At 53.6% G+C, this 13,183-nt stretch overlaps 1 protein-coding gene across 11 annotated transcripts in view; it reads left to right on the top strand.

Moving 5' to 3' along the window:
* Positions 1-13,183, top strand: part of PITPNM2 (phosphatidylinositol transfer protein membrane associated 2) — a 144,776-nt gene that overhangs the window by 63,857 nt on the left and 67,736 nt on the right. The window lies entirely within an intron of this gene.

The following is a 13,183-nucleotide window of genomic DNA, read 5'->3' as shown; positions in this document are numbered from 1 at the left end:
GAGAGACTGCTAAGCTTAAGATGTGCAGAGCTGCAAGGCATGTGTGCGTATGTGTGTGTGCACAATTATCTACATTGTTCATATTTAAACATTTTTAGCTTTGCTTTCTATTTCTCCCATCTTCTGTTCATTTTCCAGAGCACAGCTCAGCAAACTCCGAACCAAAATTTTAATACCCACCTCACAGGCCGCTTCACAAATCTCACCTAATTTAACAATATGGAACCACTGTAGAAATGCTTAGTGTTGCATATGAGCAAACTGATTCTCAGAGCAGTTGAGTAGCCCACCCTAGGAAGGCAGAGCCAGAACTCAGGTCTCTGACTCATTCATTCGTTCATCCATTCATCAGTTGCACTGCAACCTGCCTTGTGTTGGTCCCCATGGCCCTGGGCTTTGGGATGAAGAACACACCTGGGCCTTGCCCTTCAGGGAGAAGTCCATCCATCCCAGTTGTCTGAGAACAGAAAAGGAAAGAAGTGGAGAACAAGCCCCAATGGAGGAGGCGACCCAAGCCCTCAGTGGGGGAGCCTTTCACCTCCCTCTCCCAAGCCCACACCCCTTCCCAGAGTACCTGAGTCAGTGCTGCACTGTCAGAATCTGTCACCTCAGTCCTGATCCACTCTTTATTCTGCTGTGGGGGCAACCCAATTTGCTTTCTTTTAAGAATTGCCACAACGTCATCATGTCATCAGTCTGCGGAGTGGGTTCTGTTTGATGCTAAGAGCTCAGGTGTGGGTTGCTGAGTGCTGTAGAAGGGGCACTGTACATCAGGAGACCATGCCTCAGTTTCCTCCTCTGTAACCTGGAGGTATCATTGCCTACTTGATGCACCTCAGCATGGAGGAGGTGGGTGTGTGGGTGCTTAGCAATGAACCCTATCAAGTGGTACCCAGGGGTGGTAGGACTGTTCCCATGCCCTTAGACATTCTGGTACCTCATCCTCTGATGGTTCAGAAGAGACTATATGTATATCGATATATAGATAGATTATATGCACGTAGGTATACTGATAGAGTACACAAATGTAAAGCAAATGATTTAAATGGATTCTGGATAGAGGATATAGGAGAGTTCTTAAGATATTTTTGCAACCTTTTTCCAAGTTTGAAATTATGTGAAAGAAAAAAAAGACTTAGGTATTTGAGAACTTTTCCCCAAAAGGTTTATACAAGGCTCCTACAAGAAGCCACATGGATAAACCCAGTGACTGGCCAGCCCTGGAGGGAAAAGAGCCGTGTGAGCAGGGCACGAGGGCCTCCAAGGTCAGGATCCTTCCCAGCTGCCTCCTGGGGCTCAGTGACAGGCACCAGGCTGGAATGCCTTCCCCAGGGCCCCTGCCTGGTGGCCTATGTCTTTTCTTCCAGAGGACAGAGACTGGCACCTACCCCAGGCCTGGATAGGGTTGCCTATATCTTGTGATGGTTTCTTGACGCGATACTGATTGGATTTTGGCTCAACCTGCAGTTGCAAACATTCCCATTATGTCAGCCTTGTGGCCCTCTGCTGCCACCCACCAAGTCCCCTGAGAGACCCTTCTAGGAAGTGGCCACCGTCCCTCCCTGAGTGAAGCTCCAGCAGGCCTCTCCACATTTGTGTTCTCCCCAGCAAAGCTGGGCTTGGAAACGAATGAACCAGCAACTGAGCATACTCTGTTGCATCCCACCTTGAAGCAGCTGCCCTCTCTGTGCCTCAGTTTCCCCACCTTGTTGCCATAGCAAGAGGAGCTTTCCTCCCCGGTCCCCATGGCCTTTCTGAAAGCAGCATGGAGGAAGAATGGCAGGTGGCCCGCAGAGGACGGCTGGGAGTGTGCAGCTGTCTCCTGCTAGCTTGCACCATTAGGTACATGCCCACTTACTGGGGAGCAGAGGGCTAAAGCAAGTCAGAAGCTCTTGACCTACTGCCCACTCTGCTGTCACTTCGGTGTGAGACCTCAGAATTCCCTTGACCTCTCCGAGCCTCGGTTTCCTGGTTGGCATGACAGAGCTAATGAGGGGTGCCCTCGGGAACCAGGGAAGGACAGGAGCAGTGTGTGTGGAGCACTTTGTTCTGCGCGGCACCCTCACTTACCTGTCACCCAGTGCCCTTGTAAAGCACTTCACAGTTTCCTAGGCGTGGGCACACCGTTATCACAGCCCTGGCTGCGAACGGGCTTTGTCAGGGCTGCGGCAGGCTGTGCAGACAGGGAACCAGAGAACAGTTAATTTTAAAACACTCTTGCCACCTGATTTCATTTGCCCCCTGGGCCCCTGCTAATTGCATGGCTGAAGTCCTATCTGCAGGACTCCGGGTTCCTGGGATGGAGAGACTGGAAGTTGGGGCCGCCCTGGGTGGTGGGAAGAGCAAAAACTTGTTAGCCACGTGGACCTGGGTTTGCATCCTGGCTGAATGACCTACAGAAGCCACTTAGTCTCATGGGCCTGAGTTCCCTTGGGAGTAGAACAGGATTCTGGGTGAGAATGCGACCAGGCTCCTTGCCTGGCCCGTAGGAGCTCAGTGATGGGTGGTGTCCATTTTATGGCACTCTCCTCTAGTACAGCACTCAAAAAGGGACTGGTTTCAAATGGCCACTCTGTACCAAAGGTCGTCCTAGGATCAGCAAGCTAGCTCCTGTCTTTCACACACCCCGTGTTTAGAGAGCTCGTGCTGTGTGGCAGCCAGTGGGACCTTCTGTCAGGAGTCATGATTGCTAAGCTGCCTCTGGCCTGGAAGGCAAAGTCCTGTGTCCTCCTGGCCCCCTGAGGGCATGTGGCACAGCCGTGTTGCTGAGGCACAAGTGTCTCACTGCTGGAGCTGGGTATGGCCACAATACCAAGGTGGGGCTTTCTCTGGACCCAGAAGGAAAACAGGGTCCAGAATGTAGGCCTGAGTCACCACCCCATGGCTTCAGTCTGGAGGAGAGGGGCCAGAACGGCTCTGCCCATACCCTTCACCCTCCTGGGCAGCAGCCCACACACTAGGATTCCATGTCCAACCCGCAGATGGGGAGACTGACAGGCACCCAGAGGATCTTTCCCAGGTGGCCCAGAGCCATGCTGGGTGGGGCAGCTCCTGGGGACTGGATGGAGTTTACCTTCTCCTCACTGGACCCTGGCTGCCTCTCCCCCATTTATGGCTGTGGTGGAGACATGCCAGCCGTCAGGTGATGTCCCTCTGGGCAGCACCAGCACGAGTCACAACCTTCTTGGGGTTGGCTATTGCCCCATAGTCGATCTGGGTTGGACTGATGCATGAAGGGACGTGTAGATGCTGGGCCCTTGTCCCTCTTAACTAGCCTGGGCTGAAAAACAGGCTGGTCCCCATGAGGTCATTTAGAGGGCAGGGCTCTGAGTGGCCATGGAAGCAGGCCACCTCACACATGGCTTCAGGAGAAGGTGCTGCCTGCGCTCCTTGGAGAAGAGCTTGCCATCTGAAGGACAACATTCAGCTCTGCTTCTCTCTGACCATAGGGAAGTCTGTGTGAACTTGTCAGTTGTGGCCAGCGGAAGGGCCTCCTTGGCCTGGCAAGTGCCACTTTCCTCTGAGCCTGGCCTGGGCACTCTAGGAGGCCTGAATCTGGGGGGAGAGGGAAGGGGCAGGGAGGGACACCAGCAAGTGCCAGCCAGTGGGGAGGCTGCCCAAAAGCACAGAACCATTGCCCACACGGTCCCAAGGGCCCTTGAAAATGGTCTAGCTCAAACATCCACTGTAGTTGGGAAACTGAGGCCCTTCTCCAGCTCCCAGGGCCTTGGTAGCACTCTGATGTGTCCTCCTGTCTATAGTTTTCAGGGACTAGGCCCAGGATTTATGCCCCTGAATGCAGAGGACTGTTCTGGGAAAAGGCAGCAGGACCTCCAGAATCCGCCCATCTGCCTTCCTGCCTCACGGTAGGAGCTGCAGCAGCTCCTGGGCCCTCTTGTGCTGCCCAGCCCCCCAGCAGTCTCCTGGCTGGATCTCATGGCCTTGCGCTCCCAGCTCATCTTCAGTCTGTCAGTGAAGACTTGATGGCTGGTGTCAATGCCAGTGTGCAGAGCTCATGTTTGGATGCAACTTTAAGTTTCCAAACATATTGCATCTGGTTTACTGGTTGAGTCTCTCTGTGGCCATGTAAAATGGTCTAGACATACGACCAGCATCTTCTCCACGTGGGGGCAGATAATTGAGTGAGCAGTCCAAGGTCAGATAGCTGCTCTGGGACAGGGTTTGGACTTAAGATCATTTACCTAACAAATATTTGCTAGGCACCTGCCTTTATTGAGCAACTGCTCTGGCCAGGCCCTGGGGAAACAACTGTGAACAAGATGCAGGGGTGACATTACAATCTGAGAAAGGCCAAGAGAAAGCCCAGGTGCCTGGAGCTGACTGGGTCCATGGGGAAGCCTTACCGGAGGAAGGGCTCCTTGAGCACAGGGGGTTCAGCCATGTGATTCCAGGCCCAGATGGACACCAGCCAGACCCAGGAACAGTAGAATCTGGTCTTGGCTCTGTCATGTGACCTCAGGGAAGCTCTGTTCTATGTCTGTTCTCCACCTGCACCAGAAGGTAGAACAAGGCCACTTGTTCTCGTCCTCTGGTGGGCTTCCAAATACACGTGGGGGAAATGTGTGTAAAACACAGGGTCCTGGGCCTCTCACACAGGGCTCTGATTTGCTAGGCCTGGAGGATGGGCCGAGGATCTGCATTTCGAACAATCTCACTAGATGTTTCTAAAGCAGCTCGGCCTTGTACCTGTTTGAAAAAATGTTTGACTTGGCCAACTAGGAGCCATTTAAGCTCTCTAGTGTCAGTCCCACGAAGTCCTGACCTTGACTCTTGGTATGGCAGTACCAATGGAGCCGGGATGGTGGAGGGCCAGGGGTTTGCAGATGCTGATCTGTCTGAGCTCCCACACCCTGCTGGAACCCAGGGAACTCCAGGCTCAGTTCCGAGGCTTCTAGAAGCCCTGGCCAGCTCACCACCCCCAGTGAGAGGTTCTCCAAAAATGGAGGCAGGTGGGGGATGCTGAGCCAAAGACTGGGTGTGTGGGGATTGAACATTTCTCATTAGGGACACCTGCAGTCCTGGGTTAGGACTTCTCTCGAGGACTACTGTTGGCTGCTTGCTTGGAAGTGGGGCTCCTAAGGACTGGCAGGGCTGGGCTGGCCTGCCCATGCATGGGGGCCTAGGTAATTCTGTCCAGGTGCCGGTGTTAGGAAGCAGGGAGAGCTGAGAGGCTGGGCAGCCCCACGTCCAGGGGCCACTTCCCTTCTAGTGACTTCATAGTGGACACAGAAGGACTTCTTGCTGGCTTCTTGAGTGTCCTGAGCTAACTGGGCTGCAGCCCTGATAACAGACTTGCGCAGTCTGGCACTTGCTCAGTGCCAATGTAGCCCTCCTTAGCAGGATGCCACTGGCTATTCTCCCATAGGTGCCCAGAGCAGGGGACACTGGTTAATGTCTGTATGATCACAATTAGGTCACCTGCTCCCCAGTGCTGCAAACCTAGTGTCCAGGGGCAGCTGAAACAAGTGACCACTTACTAGGGAACCTAGAACAACAGAAATGTACTGCCTCACAGCCCTGGAGGTTAGAAATCTGAAGTCAAGATCAGCAGGGCCATGCTCCCTCTGAAGGCCCTAGGGGGAGGGTTCTTCCTGCCTTTTCCAGCTTCTGGGACACCAAGCAGTTCTTGGCTTGTGGCTGCTTCACTCCAATCTCTGCCTCTGTCTCCACATGGCTGTCCCTTCTGTGTCTGTCTGTGCCCTGTTTTATAAGGACACCTATCATTGGATTTGGGTCCCCTCCTAAATCCAGGATGATCTCATCTCAAGGTCCCTTACTAATTGCATCTGCAGACCCTATTTCCAAATAAGGCCACATTCTCAGGTTCCACATGGACATGAATTTTGGGGGTTTGCTCTTCCACCTACTACACCCAGCAGGCAGAATGTCACCAGGTAAGGGAAGGCCTGCTGCCCTGACTGAGGAGTGGTGGGCTGGGTGTAGTGGGTGGAAGAGGATCCAGCTGGTCCCAGAAAACACATCTGGGGCTTTTAGCAGCCTCAGGTTTTGTTGTCAGCTAGGGCAGCTTTGCCTCTGTTAACGTAGAGTCTGGAGCAGAGGAGGTGGAGGTGGGGCAGCTACCCTGGAGAGGGTAAGCCATTTGGATACCTGTTTTCAGGTGTCCTGGAGAAGAAAAGTGGAGTGTAGCTCTAAAGAGCCAACCAAGACCATAGTTGAGTCCCAGGTTGGCAAACTACTCAACAGAAGAACTTTCTAGCAGTAGCTTTAGAAGGAGAGCATCTCATCCTGGGAGGTGGTCTAGCGGCCATCGCAGAAACAGGTAGTGCAGAGAGCATTCCTACCTCAAGAGCTCTGAGCCTGTGCTTGTCTCAGTGATTGATGGCCCTGCCCAGCAGCCACAGGATGAGCTCAGGGGCTTCCCCAAGGGCAGGCAAGAGCTCATGTGCAGAGCTGGCTCCAGACCCCCAGTCCCTCCTTCCCTCTAGCTGGCTCGTGGGTTCGCAGGGCGTGCAGACCCCTCCTCAGCCCCTCCTGACCCTGTACAGCTGGATGTCCCCTCCCCCACTCTGTCACAGAACTCAGCACCCTGCCCGCCCAGCCCAGGAGCCTTTTCCAGGGGCCAGTGGGTACTCGCCTGGGCTCTGCTCTGCCTCTGAGGCCCAGCCCTCCCTGGATGCGTCACCCCAGGCATGTTGTAGAGCCATATCAATGCCTGCCACCTGCAGCAGCCTTCACCTCTGTGTTCAGGGCCTGTCCCAGATGAGATCATATCTCAGTGACATGGAGGTGACATGGGCCTCCACAACTATGTGTATACCAAGTGGGAGGTTTTCGGAGGGCATGAGGCTCAGCCCACTGTGACCTGCTGCAGACCTTGGGTGAGTCCCTGCCCCTCAGAGGACCCAGTGTCCCCATCAGCTAAGGAAAGACAGATCTTGCTGCTCTGTGAAACCCTTTCTGAGCCTGATTTCTAGAAGCTGCTGATGTCCAGGGGTAGTGAAGGGGTCACCGACACAGGGCCTGAGATCCGTGCACTCCTCATTGCCAGGACCAGTTGCTCCACACCTAGCACCTCAGCCATCCATTTGTGTCCCTTCCCACAGCCGTGACTGTCTCTCAGCCCCTCCTGCTGGGAGAGAACTAATAGGCTCCCCTTGGTGGTGAAGGTCTCCTGTTCCAAGGGCCACCCAGGGTGCCTGTCCGCTGGAGCTGGTTACCTCACACACAGGAGCTTTCACTTTCTTTTGAATTGAGGTGAGATTCACATAACATAGAATTAGCTATTTTAAAGTGAACAATTCAGTGGCATTTAGTATGTTCACAATATTGTGCAACCACTGTCTAGTTCCAAAACATTTTCATCCCCCAAAAAGGAGACCCCATGCCCAACTCTGGGTCTTTTTTTCTTTTCTGTTTTCTTTAAATTGTGATAAAATACACATAACAAAGTTTGCCATTTTAACCGTTTTTAAGTGTAAGTTTGATGGCATTAAGTACATTCACATTGTTGTGCAAACATCCCCACCACCCATCTCCAGAACTTTTTCTTTCCCCAAACTGACTCTCTGTCCCCATTAAACACCAACTCCCCAGTCCCTGCTGCCCACCATCTACTTTCTGTATCTGTGTTAACTAATTTGGGTGCCTTGTATAAGTGCCATCATGCAGTATCTGTCCTTTTGTAGCTGGCTTATTTCACTCATGTCTTCCAGGTTCATCCACGATGTACCAGGTATCAGAATTTTCTTCCATTTCAAAGCTGAGTAATACTCCATTGCATAAATGGTCCACATTTGTTTATCAGTTCATCAACACTTAGGTTGCTTCATCTTTTGGCTATTGTGAGTCTGACTCTGGGGCTTTTTGAGAGCCTAATGAGAAAAGTCAGGGCCTGGGGTCTAGCTGGTCTAGTCAGCTCACCAGTATGTGCTCTGGCTCACCTTACCTGTGATCAGCTTCAGGCCTCTGAGCCCAGACCCCTGTGAAAGATGATCATTTCAGAATGCTCCACCTGCTCCTCCCTCTCTGAACCTGTGCTGCCCACAGGCCCCCTTTTCTCTATAAAGACCAGGACACAGCATGCTGAGAACCTCAGTCCTCACTAGAGCACTGGCCTTCTGCGTGGTCTGCCTCACCCAGTGACCTCAGGCTGCCTCACCCAGTGACCTCAGGCATGTCACTTCCCTTCTCTGAGCCCTTGCCTTCCATCTGTAAGAAAGACAGTGGTCTGAGACAAGTCACTCACATGGCGATCTTTGTCAGCTACTCACTTGGTGCTTGGCTCCTCGGAAATGCCCCTAAAGGGCCGTGTCCATCCTTGGTCCTCCTGTATCTACTGGCAGCCCTGTCCCTGTTTATTCTGTCCGCAGGGGATTGCTGAGCACCTGCCCTGGGTGGGCACTGGGTGCAGGGTGGGGGCTACAGGGGGCAACACAGCAGAGGGAGATTTAAGCAGCCTCTAAGGGGCGAGGTGGAGAGCTCCTTCCTATGCAGGTTACTTTCTCCAGTCCCACCCTTGAGGGGTGGGTAGTTGTGTAAACCGAGGCCAGGAGCCGTTAAATGACTTGCAACTTACTCCAGGAAGCAGCTTGAACTTGAGCTTTGGTCTGTCTGGTGCCAACGCTTGCCTTTTCCCCTGCATCTAGCTGTGTGTGTTTATTTCCCGCTGCTTTTTTCTGTTGCAGGGTAGGGGTTGTGCTTGCCTCTGCCACCCCCGCTCCTGATGTTCAGTTCAGAGGCTGTTCTGTGCCTCCTCACTTCCCCGCCCTGTTGACATGGGGCTGTTGCTGGGCTGGTTTTGTTTTTGACCCAGTCAGCCTGGCAGGGAAGTGGCGGGCTGTGTGCAGAGCTTCCCAAAATAGCCCCCGGCTCCCCGCCAAAGATAGAAGAGCCAGACTGTGTGCGATGGGCTTGGACCAGTGGCAGATGACTCAGTTCCCTGCACCCTAGCCACCCCCCTCTTATTCTTGCTTTCCAGCCCCAAGCCTCCTCAAGCTCAGGCTACCAGGTGCTGCTTCACACACCTGTGTGCACTTAAGTGGCCTCCCCACCTGAGTGCAAGAGGCTGGATAGGTTAGGTGTAGCCCAGGGGTACTCATTTCCTCTGTATGACTGACCTGCCCCATGACCTTAACAAGTCCCCATCACTGTCCTGGCTTCGGGTTCCCCACTGGAGATGCGCATAGCGCATCTGCCCACTGCCCTGTGTTACTGGGAAGGTGGGTGAGTCGAAGCAGAGCCTGAACAGGCAGGGTAAGTCTGGCAGTACTGTCGTAGATGAGTTATTTCTTCTGATCCCCACTGTTCTGAGTGTAAGGATATAGCTCAAAGGGAGGCCCTCATTAGCAGGGCTGTCCCAGTACCATCACTGTCATTGTTATTGTCACAGTGATACTGGCAGCCTCTGCCATCTCCTGGGGGTTTTATGCTGGGCACTTTATATTCATCGTCTCTTAGTTTATCCCTCCCATTCCCTGTGGGGTGCACATGGCATTGAGACCGAGTTCCATAAACAGAAGAACTGAGGCTTAGAATGTGAGTAACTTGCAAGACCAATGAAGGCGGAGGCGCTGTGGGAAACCCGTCCCGCTTCAAAGCCTGTGCTCTGTCTTTGAGGTCTTACCCCTCCTCCAGGGTAACCTGTCCCTGCTCCACGCGTTTCCTCCCAAACCTTGAACCCTGTCTTTTGGGTGCTGCCCTTGGTGTTCTGTCTGTGTTCACACAGAGGACTTGGTGTAGGACAGAAACCCACACAGGCCTTGCCTCAGGAGAGAGCCCTTGGGGCATGAAGGGCATTTCTGGAACAAAGGGCCACCCTCAGGCCCCCTTTTTTATACTGTACATTGAAGCAACTTCACAGCCCAGCCAGCAAGCATTTCCCAAGGCCTCAGGCACCTTCACACACCTCTCAAAACCCAGTGAGGCCTGTTATTCAGACTTTGCCAAGGAAGAAACAGCTCAGTGAGGTGGTCAGGCCACCCATCCCAGGCTCCTAAGTGACAATGCCAGGTTGTGTGGTGCTGGAGCTGCCCCTCCAGGGTACGAAGCCCCAGCCCTGACCCTCATCCTCACCCCTTCCTCCTCTCCTCCAGGTGCAGACCTGGAGGCCTATGTGGGCTGAGCAGGTACCTGGCCACTGCGGGCTGCACGGGGCTGGGTTCTATCACCAGAGTTGGGCTTCTGCCATTATTTGCCCCTGCCTGAGACTGGTGTGATTATATTTATACATGTTGCTGTGTGTGCATGCACATTTGTTTTTACTCTGTGACTGATCTTCATGCGCCGTGCCCTCTGGGTCAGGGCTTGGAAAGTTTTCAGGGCAGGACGCATGGATCTCTCATCTGGACCACATCGGCTGTGGGATGATCCGGAGCTGATGTGTGGTTGTTTCCCAGGTATGTGGTAAGAAACGTTGAAACGCAGAGCCACAATTCATTAGCCTCAATTCCAAACTCCAGCAAGCTCTCGAAACCAAATGCTTTTTTATAACTCATTTGGCAGCAAAATCCTGTCTGAACTGAGGTGAAGCTATTTATAGTCCACGTGAGGCTATTTATAGCCTTTATGTATTCTGTGTCCACGTATTTCACTGCAGTGCGTTTGCTTATTGGTTGCAGCTGAAATATGCAGTATTACCCATTTAAAGTGCAGCAAGTTCTGAATTCTTAAGCACCTCTGGCCCCTCGGATAAAACCTCTACTTTTGTACAGTTATAGATACTCTCTGCTGTGGTCCTCCCTCCACCCCAGTGTCTCTTTTGTGGGATTCCTGGAACTACAGGAGTGATGGCTACCCCACAGCCAGCCCTACCTCGGTGCCCAGCAGTTAGATATTTTTAGTATCGCCATGGGCGATAGACACATCTTGATTGCCCAGTGCAGCATAGATGCTCTCCATACATGTGTCTGGACCTCCCATTGGGCATATTACCACCCCTCTTTACAGATGAGTAAACTGAGGCTCAGAGCTGGAAATATAGTATCTGAGGACAGAGAGGTGGTATGGACAAGTGCTGGGGCCTGAACTTGCCTTCCCATCTTGCTACCTCTCTGGGAATGAGTCTGGGAACATGGCCACGTGTCTCCCTGGATTTGCAACTAAAGCACGTTGAGATTGGGAGGGAGCAAGCGTATGAGGCCTTAGGTGCACATGGAGTGAGGCAGACAGATGCGAGCCAGGCCCCTCCCTCCAGGCTGGAGGGGGAGGAATCCTTGGGGCCCACCGCCCACTCCGGCTGCTGCTGTAGTTCCTGCTTCTCAGATAGTTCTTTTTGTACCAGCACCTGTGCCATTCCCCCACCTTGTCTTCTCCCAGCAGCTGGCAGCTGATAGCGCTCATAGCTGCTCCAGCCCCTGGTTTTTCTACAGTGCACTCAGGCATTCAGGGAGATGGCATAATGTTGCCCAGACACCATCTGCCCGCTGTTCTTGGGGGCTGCCTCTCCCACAAAACCTTCAGGGGCTTTCTTGCAGGGGAACTTCGGCAGGCTCTGAAGTCTCCAAGTGTCCATGATCCCCAGCGGCAAGCTCTTTCCCATGCGGCTCCTATCATCCTGTAATGACCCAAGGACCCCTCTCTTTTTGCCACAGCAGTCTTGCCTCGGATCCTTTGCTCAGCCTTTGCCCACCGGGAATGCCTCCTGCTGCAGCTCGAGCCACAGTGCAGTGAGAGTGTACTCTTAGTGCCCGGAGGGATCCTGTGGTGGCTGCAATTTCCTCATCTGCTGTGTGGGCTCAGGGAGGGCTGCCCTCCCAGAAAGTAGGTGAACTGGCCTTAGAGCAGGTGCCTGCTGCAGCATGCACCTAGCATGAGCCCCACCAGGAGGGACTTTCTTCTTGCCCACCCTTATGGGTCAGAAAGTTTCTCACAGCTGCCATGGGCTTAAAGCAGGCCACTGTGGCCCACTGTGGAGAGCTTTGGGTTGAGGAGCCTCTAAGCATGCTCCGACTGTTTGGATAACCCAGTGTCTTTGTGCTCTGCCCTGGTCTTCTCCCCAGCTGAAGTTGAGGCCCCTTGCCCCCACAGCTGGTTTTCCCCACATACTCATGGGGTCTGCAGAGAACCTCACAGCGTGGTCAGCACTGAAGACAGAAATGAGCCAGAAGCTGGCAACTGCCCCGGATCCTCATGGTTTGGGGACAGACAGTGGGATGGGGTGTGGTGAGAGCAAGAGGTGAATTGCTTTCAGGGGACCCTGAGCACCCTCCTCCACCTGGCGTGGTTGAGGAGGGTTCAAAGAGAGAGTGCTGGTTAAGCTGGGTCTTAAAGGACACTGGACATTTGCCAGGTAGACCAGGTGGGGAAGGGCTTTTTTGACAGAAGGAACAGCAGGAAGTGTGAATCTCAGCGAATGCTCCACACAGTAGTGAGGGAGCTCCTGCCATGCCAGATTCTGGGCACTGGGTAGACCCCTGGGCAAGTGTTTGTGGCCCTTGAAGGCCTCGAGGCTGGGGTGCCAGGTATGAAGCTGCCCATGTGGCTTCAGGGCACAGCAGGAAAGGTGGATGGAGCCTTGGGAAGACGGAGAGGCCATGGGAGGACAGAAAGCATGAGGGCCTTGAGTGATGTTCTGGGGGGCAGGGTTTCTGATCCTGGAAGGAGCTGGCAATCAGGTGCACTCTGACGGCCTCTGGAGAGGATTTGGAGGCCCGAAGTAGAAGCATGGAGTCTCGTTAGGAAGGTGTTCTGCCACCCAAGGGGTGTCGGCAGGGCCTGAACCAAGGCATAGGTGGGAGAGGGACAATGATGGGGTGTGGGCGGACAAATCAGAGAGACTTCTGGTTCCGCCATGATGATGTGGGATCCACAGGGCGGACCTCAGGTGTTGCTTAAGGACCTGGCCCACTAACCGGCCCTGTCTCCGGCAGCCACAAGACTTTGGCTGAACTGCTGGATCTCACCTGGCCTTCATTTACTCTTCTGCACAACACCAAAAGGAAAGAATGGGAGCATTGGTTCTTAACAACTTTGAATAGTACAGGCTGGGGAAGGCATCGTGCTTTGCGCTTTGCTGCCCTGATAGAAGCCCCAGGGCTCATGGCCCAGCTGCCACAGAAGGTCCTGCCCGGACCTCTGGGTTCTTGGGTCTGTGCAGTTTCCCTGCTCAGGGAGTTCTGGGTCCCCTGCCTCAGCCCATGGCCTTGCCTGCACCTCCTCCTCCATGGTTAATAATTCAGGACAAGCCAGATGGCTCTGCTTTCCT

Source organism: Manis pentadactyla, chromosome 14, assembly GCF_030020395.1.
Source record: "Manis pentadactyla isolate mManPen7 chromosome 14, mManPen7.hap1, whole genome shotgun sequence".
NCBI lineage: Eukaryota > Metazoa > Chordata > Mammalia > Pholidota > Manidae > Manis > Manis pentadactyla.
Note: the sequence above shows the minus strand (reverse complement) of the source record. Positions and strands in the feature narration are given on the sequence as shown.